Source organism: Malaclemys terrapin, chromosome 1 (assembly GCF_027887155.1).
Source record: "Malaclemys terrapin pileata isolate rMalTer1 chromosome 1, rMalTer1.hap1, whole genome shotgun sequence".
Classification (NCBI taxonomy): Eukaryota; Metazoa; Chordata; order Testudines; family Emydidae; genus Malaclemys; species Malaclemys terrapin.
In genome coordinates, this window is record NC_071505.1 from 121,530,237 (window position 1) to 121,539,696 (window position 9,460).

The following is a 9,460-nucleotide window of genomic DNA, read 5'->3' on the forward strand; positions in this document are numbered from 1 at the left end:
CCTATATAAACTGAAAAGGTTCCTTAGAGAAGCCTGGTATTTAATTGCTGTGCAAAATACTTCATTCAAAAGACTTTCATCCTGCACCTACACAATACACCTCTTGTTTAAAACTATAGAAACGCAGCATTCAAGTGACAGCAGACCAGGGCAATTAGAGGCTTATACAATAAGCAGCATTGATGTTTGTTTAATGGAAACAGAGTATATTGCTTTCCAGCTGCAGGAGAAAAGTTGGAAAGGAATGTTGCTGAAGCATAGTTTAACAGCTAGAGATGAGACAGGACCAAAATCCTGAATCCAAACACCCCTGAGCTCTGGAAGGGAGGTGGAGCATAGTTTAGATTCTGGACCCTAAATCTTGCTCCTATTTCCTGTCTTCATAATGAGTCAGAATAAAACCAGACTCTGAACACTCCAGAACTTTTTGATATTTGAAAACCAGATCTGAATGTTGTGGCTTGGGCCAAGCTGTCATTGTAATATTTTAATAGATTTATCTCAAGCTCTGTATAATTAAGGATGATTTAAGACAAGATGGTCTTAGTTTTTAGCGGTAAGCAATTATGTCTTCCTATACAGGCCCATGGTGCCTAGCTCATTGTGAATGTTACAATAAAAATAATCTATGTCCACCTTGATTGTGATAATGCTACAGAATTTTTGGATGCACAAATAAAAGGAAGGGATGACCAAGAGGACCTGTTTTAAGAATGGGTCAGAGAAAGATGTGATAGATTATTCAGCACTACCTGCATATGAATAGATTTATCATTGGCAATGCTTTTTTTTATTTTGTTGACAATTAACGCCAGAATACAACTCTATATGACTTCTTGGTTTATAAATTTAAAAAATAGCTATGTGGGTTGATTCTTGTCCTTTTTTCTCCTTTTGGGGTTAACTTGTCCTTTTTTTTTTAATCAACACCTTGGTATTGATTAGTACTGAAAATTATGAATAAAGAGAAAGATTAATTTGCTGAAAAAATAAATATTTTAGCATGGTAAATGTGATTTGTATAAACCTATTCCATTAAGAAACCCGTGGAACACATAAAATAATGCTCGAGTTTTAAAAGGATCATTATTTGGAAATAATTCAGATCAAGAAAGAGATACAAATGGAATATAGAATCTTTTACCTCTAGTTTGTCAGTTTATATCCAAGCCATTTTGGAGTGACAAAATTATGGCTACCTGATAATATAATGATCTCTAGGTCTCAAAGCTCTTTACAAGGAAGTCGGTATCATTATCCTCATTTTCCAGATGGGAAACTGAGGCACAGAGAGGTGAAGTGACTTGCTCATGGTCACCCAGCAGGCAGAGCCAGGAATGGAACCCAGATCTCCTCAGTCCTGGTCCAGTGCTCTCCAATTCAGTTATCTGTGTGAATTGTCTCTGGAGGGCTCATTCTAGTTCCCACCATAACTGGGGCTGCCTGGTATCACTGTCATTCTAGGCAAATAGGCCTAAGTAATGAATGGCCATGGAAAATGAATAACCCTCTCAACTCAGAGGGAATCTTTCCTGCTCCGGGCTGAGGAGGGTGTGGATGAGTTTGTCTGCCACTACCTGTGCACAGTAGTTGCCTAAATTATAAGGTCTATGCAATATATGGGACAGATTCACTTGCTCCTCTCAACATTGAATTTATACATGCTAATTTTTGCATTTTTATTTTAGGATTTGGAAGTTTGTTGTTTTACTGTAATATTTTCTTGAAAATAGCAAACCCAGAAATAATGAAAAATACTGCCAACTTAGTGTCTAAATAAAAAGGGTTTAGACAAAACAAAATGGAAACCTTTCAAATAGTAGAATAAAGCAATAGTGATGTAAATAAACTTCTCTCAGCTGTGAGGATATGCTCCAGTGCAATATATTTAAACCTGTTCAAGTATTTTTCTACTTTTTAACTAACCTTGTTCATTCAGAGAACCAACATAAACATCTATCAAAGCAGAAAATACAATGTTCCCTTTCTTTAAAAGCATCTGTGCAGAAAGCACACTTTATTTAGAGGATTCAGGAAGTAGAAGCATTGCCTTCTAGCAGCTCACAACCGCAGGACTAGCATCAGGAAGCAAACCAAAATGAAGTTATTATTCCCTTGTAGAATGAGGGCCAATAGTAACATTAAAGTTTGCATTCAACCACGTAGAATCCACTGTCAGTCGCAAGAGGCTTGTCAATCTATGAGGTTTGGGATTTTTTTTCAGGTTTTCTTATCTCTTGACTGTATAGAATGAACTATTTTTTATAAGATATAGATATACAGACATTGTTTTAATTTTCTCTTTTATAAGCATTTTAGAAACCCTCAAAAAGTGGGAGCTACCACATGCAAGGTTTAACCCTTAGAACAAGGGCAACAAATAGAATCCTCCTCAGAGAAGGGAAAGAAAAGGAATATCCTCATTTTTCAGCTTCTCATTATGGGGTACCAGTCTCCTCCCTAGTCCTGATCCATCCCCAACCATCACTTCCACACCCAGAAAGAACAGTGCCACTTCATAATACCATGACAGTAATTACTTTAGGATGCCTGTAATTACTAAATTCGTAGAAGAAAATTTAACTATGACAGTGATTAACTACATTACATCTACACTGTAATGTATCCCCCAAAAATAAAATAAAATAGTGTATTGTATATAAAACAAAAGGGGTAATAATTCTGGTTGAAATTTTCCAAATTTTGACTGAGTTTTTTTCACTGAAATTAAATATTTCAATGGGGAAAAAGGACAAATTTTTCATACAAAAATTCCCATTTTTGGACCAGCTCTAGCAATAATGAGTTCCATAATGCAATTAATATTCCAGTTATATGAATCAGTGGTAATTAGTTTTCAAAAAGAACAAAACAATCACTGTGGTGTAAAATCACTGTAATTCAAATGCAACTGCCATATAATTAAAGTCAGTGTCTTATAAGACAGTGGTTCTCAACCAGGGGTATATGGACCCTGGGGGTGTGCAGAGAACTTCCAGGGGATATCAACTCATCTAGATATTTGCCTAGTTTTAAAAAATGCTACATAAAAAAGCACAAGTGAAGTCAGTACAAACTAAAATTTCATACAACGACTTGGTTATTCTGCTCTATATACTATACAGTGAAATGTAAGTACAATATTTATAGTCCAATTGATTTATTTTATAATTATATGGTAAACATGAGAATGTAAGCAACTTTTCAGTAACAGTGTGCTGTGACACTTTTGTATTTTTATGTCTGATTTTGTAAGCAAGTCGTGAGGTGAAACATGGAGGTATGCAAGAGAAATCAGACTCCTGAAAGGGTACAGTAGTCTGGAAAGGTTGAGAGCCACTGGAATAAGCTGTAAGTGGCGAATTCTACCTTATTACTCTCTATCCTTCACCACATTGAGCACTATACAGGCCTATTCAACCTAGTTGATGAAAGCCTCATGCTTTAGGCCTGGGTGAAAATCTTCAGTCAAAGCTTTTTTTTTTTTTTTTTTAATTTGGTAACTGAAAACTGAGGTTTTGACTAAACAAAAGTTTTTACAGCAAGTGTCTGCTTTCCTCAACATTTTTTGTCAAAAAGCTGAAAACCCAGAAACTGAAAATTCATTTTGGTGTCTTCACTGGTATAGCACATTTGAGCCCTGGCAGATTGAAAAGTGTAATCTCACCTCCTTTAGTTACATAATATTTAAATGATTAAATGAGGTGTGCACTTAATGAATTAAAGACGCAAACCACTCTTTCAATATTTGTACAAGATAAATCATCCAGAGGACTTAACTTTTCTTGCAAAATGCTTTGGGGTTATTCATTGTTGCACTTAGAGACAAGTTTTATATAATTATATAACACATGAAGGTAACAGTAAAATGATCACCACCCATCTATTAATCTAGAAAAAGCAAGAATCAGCAGCAGAGGGGATAAATTACTCCACTGGTGGAGAAAGACAAATAATCCTTATTCTGCTATATCTGCACCCAGTAGGCGTTAGGATCAATGATTCCTTCTCCTTTTTCTCAATACAGAAGGTGACATTCATCCCTGGGTAGAAAATAAAACATTAAATAGTCAGTGATGATAGTAAAGACTTACAAGCATCTGCATATGGGAGAATCTGTATCAGCTTTTTGGAAGAAAACAACAAGAGCTATATATATATATATATATTTAGACATAGCTTTAGTGTTGGAACTTGAACTTTCCTGATCAGTGCTACATTCAATTATTACAGCACCGACACCGAGATTTAATATTAAGGTTACACATGACAGCGCTTGGGAAATGTAAGACTCAGTGGCTCAACACACCAGCCCAGATAGTCTGTGCATCTATTTCAGTATCATGTCTCTGACTGTGGCCAGTGTATGATTTTTCAGTGACTGGATCATAAGTTTACACCCAGAATTTCACTTAGGAGGTGATTTAACCAGCGTTGCATACTCCTAATGCCTGCAGCTATATTACATCAAGATATGATCTCAATAAATCTCAAATGTTGAACAGGGGCTAGTCTATGCCAGAACACAGGCTAGATGGGAGATTACTCCCACAGGCTGGATGGGAGAATGCTAATTTCTAAGGGAAAATATGGATGTAAAGACAAGGATGTAAAGACAAGTTGAATTTTCCTGTTTAAAACATGACAATTTCCTCTCTGAGATCCAAGAGACAGAAACAAACATACTTAAGATGTAGATAAACGAGGCAGTTTCCCGTAGCAACGGTATGCTCTCAGAACATTCTCCTTCCCACATGGGGCTATTTGGTGGCTCTCTAATAATGCAGCGAGGGATAAGCAATTATCTATCTGAATATAACATCGCAGAAGGGAGTAAAGCAATTGCTAAAGCACCTCCGTTGTTGTGGAAGTGGCAGACATTCTGGTTCTTAAAGGTCTTTATTGCACTAGAGGAACTTTGTATGCATTTGAATACAAAAGCAAAACAAACCTATTTTTATTGCATCCAAAGGAAGAATAAGCTATTGCAGCGGTCAGAGCCCTGTAGATTCTGCAATTACGTAGCTGTGGAATTTGCTGCAAAATTGTGCTCCAGAATCTAATCCTTAAATACCATACACGCATTCTCATTCCACCTCCTAGAATTAACTCCCCTTTGGAGCCACAGGGCCACTCCATAATTCTGTGGCAGGAAGCCTCTGTCCCCAGCTGCCATTCTGAGCCCCATTTCCCCTCCCCCAACACTGTTGAAGCGGAAGATGGGTCATGGCATCAGGGAAAAGCACCTTCCACCTAGGACAGAGAAGGAGAGAGGGTTTCCAGCCTGGGTGGAGAGGAGGAACCTTCACTGCAGGAGCCATAGACTCTTAGGCCACACCTACACAGCCTGAGAGGTAGGATTCCCAGCCCAGGTAGACACACACACACACACACACACACACACACACACACTAGCTCTGCTTGAGCTAGTGCCTAAAAATAGCAGTGTGGCCACAGTGGCTCAGACTAGCCATCAAAGTATGTACCTGGGGTCAGACGGGATTGTACTGAGGCAGCTAGCCCAAACCACTGTAGGAACACAGCTATTTTTAGGCACTAGCTCAAGCAGAACTAATGCATAGACAGCTACCCAAGCTGGAAATCATACTTCCCAGCTGCTGTGTAGACATACCTGTCCCTTAGTGACCCCCTAGGTAGCTAAAAGGGAGCACTATATAAAGGATACCACAGTAAAGCGGGCCATACCAGTAACTGAGCACCTCACAATCAATGTCTTTAACCTCAATACCCTTCTGAGGTAGGGAAGTGCTGTTACACATGTGTGTGTGAGCACACGCGTGTAGCTAGCTAGCTAACACACATACAGAGATGGGGAACTGAGGCGCAGAAAGACTAAGGACCAGATTTTCAAAGGTATTTAAGTACCTATAAATTCATATAGTTACCTAGTTGAAAGTCCCACAACACCTAAGCAAGTTAGGTGCTTAACTTCAGTGGGACTTAGGCACCTAACCTGCTTAGGCACTTTGAAAAGTGGGATTCTCTGAATCTTTAGGTGCCTAAATACCTTTGAAAATCTGGCTGTAAGGCATTGCTATGCCTAACTGACTTAGAACCCTAAGTCTCATCTTCAAAAGTGGTTGAGACACTTAGGAGCCTAAGTCCCATTGGCCTTAATTGAGACAGGTTCCTAACTGCCTAAGTCACTTTTGAAAATGACACTAAGGGTACATATTGTTTTTCATGAAGATCTGCTCTAGGAATAATGCTGGGGAAGTTTTATACCAGAGTTCAGGCTAGATGATCACAATAGTCCCTTCTGGCCTTGGAATCTAATAATCTAAGTCAATTAGGGGCTACAATGCGGAGTGGAGCAACATTTAATTACCTTTAAAAATCTAGGCCTTAATGACTTGCCCAAATTCACAAAAAATCCATGGCAGGGCATGAATTGGACACAGGTCTCTCTGTCCCAGGTTGGTGCCCTAGCCCTACCCATTGGACTATCCTTCCTCCCAGTTAGGAAACCAGCTGGTTGTAATATTGTAACATCCCAGTATTCTAAGGGTTCATTTTAAAATTCCTGCTGCCAGGGAGAGGGAATGTGGAAGAGACTTATTGGTTCAGTTTTCTACACCCAGAATCAAATGTTTGCCACCACGTCCGCCTTGACAAACAGCAAAATAGCTGCTATGTCACTCATTACATTGTGGAAAACTTCTCAGCTACGCCTTTCACCTATCATCACACAGCAAATTGTGGAATTAATACATGAGAGGTCAAGGATTTCAGAAATATAGGGTCTGCAATGCATTCACGAATGAAAAAATAGTTAAACATTAGTTGTCTACCATGCAAGAGGAATAAAACCATCACCTACCGAAAGGCCTGAGAGTTAAAACTATTGTTCTTTATTTGTATTACTAGGGTGCCTAGGAGTGTTAGTCTTGGAGCAGGCCCTCAGGCACTGTATAACCAGAACAAAAAGATGGTCCCTGCCCCCAAAGAGCTTGCAATCTAAGACTTTCTCATGCATTCCTTGCCAATACTATGAAATAATCGTGGGAAATTGGAAGTATTCACCTAAGGCCTGATCCAAAATCCAGAGTCAGTGGAAGTTTCTCCATTAACTTCAGTGGGCTTTGAATCATCTCCATAGCGCAGTTATACCACCTGCTCACCCCCCGGCGCGCACACACACACATTCTCATCTGCTGAGGGATTTCTCTAGCCTTGCCTTCAGAACACAAAGTACCTAGGTTACCAGTCATAACAAGAGCAATTTAAATTCACTTGGTCCGGTAACAGCTTGGTGGGAGGTTACTTCCCCAGTTGTTCAATATTCAGTTTCTGACCCACAAAAAAGGAGCTGTGATGATCAGTAATATACAATGGGGGTTAATAACAAAAACAGACATCCCAAAAAATGAAAAGCAGGATTCAAATCATGGTGAACTCCCACCAAGAGCAGGAGAACTGTACATTTGTTTCTAAAAGTTAATCTTTAACTGGAAAGGCCATAAACAGGAGAGGTGCAGAAGCATGCACCATTTTGCATTACAGTTGTGCAAAGCTAGCTGGTTGTTCAGTGCATGAAGTATTAAGGGGAAATGAAGAACATTAGATGTATTTTTTTTTTTAGCTCATAGCTCCCCTGCTGAATGATTCAATACTTCATGCTAATGCTCCTAAACAGAGGTGTATCCAAGTTATTTCTAACAAAACTGACCCAAGCACTTCTTGTACCCAAATGACAAACAAATAATTGATTAAACGGAGAGATAACATGCCTGGGTGATTTACATTGATGTAGCTGCAGCTCATGCTATATAATCATGCATTGTTACTCCTCTGAAACGGAGGGGCCAGAACAAGAATTCCACAGCCAAACCCAGTCAGGGTTAGTAACTGTCCAACATGAGAATATAAGGGAGTTTTCTGTTTGTTTTTGAAAACATGACATCCTTTGGGTAGGTTGGAAACCGTGGAGCCTGATTTTCAAACCAGCCCTACTCTCTGGCTCTTCACAATAACATTTAGCTCTTATACAGTATTTATCATCCGTTGATCTCAAAATGCTTTAAAGCATCATTATCCCCAGTTTACAGATGAGAAAATGGAGGTACATGGAGATAAAGTAATTTGCCCAAGGTTACACAGCAAGCCACTGACAGCGCCAGGACTAGAACCAGGACTCCTGAGGCTTTGTCTAGTCCCCTTTACACTAAGCTACACTGCTTCAAAATAAATTCTCTCATGTGCAATTGTAACAGCCCCTCCTGTTATGCTTTATCCGAGTTTGAACCTGGAGCCTTCAGCTTTGCAGAATAGACTGTCCACCAGTACAGCGCAACTTCCTGCTATGATGTCTGAGAAGTGTCCAACTTTGGGTTTCCACCCAACAGCAGTAGGGGACTGGTGGAAGGTGATGGGGCAGACAGAAGCGGACAGCACTTCAAACTCCTGTATTAATTAGGTGGCAAGCAGGGTAGGAACCATGGGAACCTCCCCTCCGCTAAAGGTTACAATTGCTTTTAAATTACAGCTCTATTGGGCATAACACTAACCCTTCCATTGTTGGAACTGGATAGAATATCCCGTTTGCACCGTGTGGAGGACTCAACAGTCCGAGGTAATATGGGACCAAGCATGGTAGAAACGGGATAGACGATTGAGAAAGGGATGACTGTCCTGGGTGAGAACTGGTAGTCCATCCTCTGGCGCACCTTCAAAATGGGTGCTTAGGGCCCGGGGGTGGCTTAGATTGTCCTTGTCCTTGTCCAGAGGGAGGACGAGACGGCCTATGTCGGGAGTATCTGTTCCTCTGACGAGAAGGGTTCTGCCTCGGTCTCAGAGGGAAAGGACGTTGCTGGGTGGTCTGTGGCCTAAAAGGCTTCCTCTGGGTAACCGGGGTATGCATACCTAAGGACTTAATTGTGTTTCTGGTGTCCTTTAAGGTATGCAGGCAGGAGTCAGTTTGATCTGCAAACAAGCCCTGGCCATCGAAAGGGAGGTCCTGGATGGTATGCTGGACCTCAGGCGGGAGGCTGGAGGACTGAAGCCAGGCATTCCGCTGCATAGCGATTCCTGATGCCAGGGTACGCGCAGCCACGTCCGCTGCATCGAGGGAACCCTGGAGGGAAGTCCTAGCAACCAGCTTACCCTCCTCAGCAATGGCCCCCAGTTCCGTACCAGCCTTTGATGGGAGAAGATCTTGGAACTTAAGGGCCACAGACCAAGAATTAAAATTGTACCTACTGAGGATCGCCAGCTGGTTAGCGATCTGCAGCGAGAGACCCCCAGTAGAATAAACCTTTCTCCCAAAAAGGTCCAGCCGTTTCGCGTCCTTTGATTTGGGAGCAGGCCCCTGCTGGCCCTGTCTCTCCTTGGCATTTACCGCATCTACCACCAGCGAACATGGGGCAGGGTGGGTAAACAGATACTCATAACTCCTGGTGGGAACAAAGTACTTTCGCTCCACCCCTTTAGCTGTGGGGGG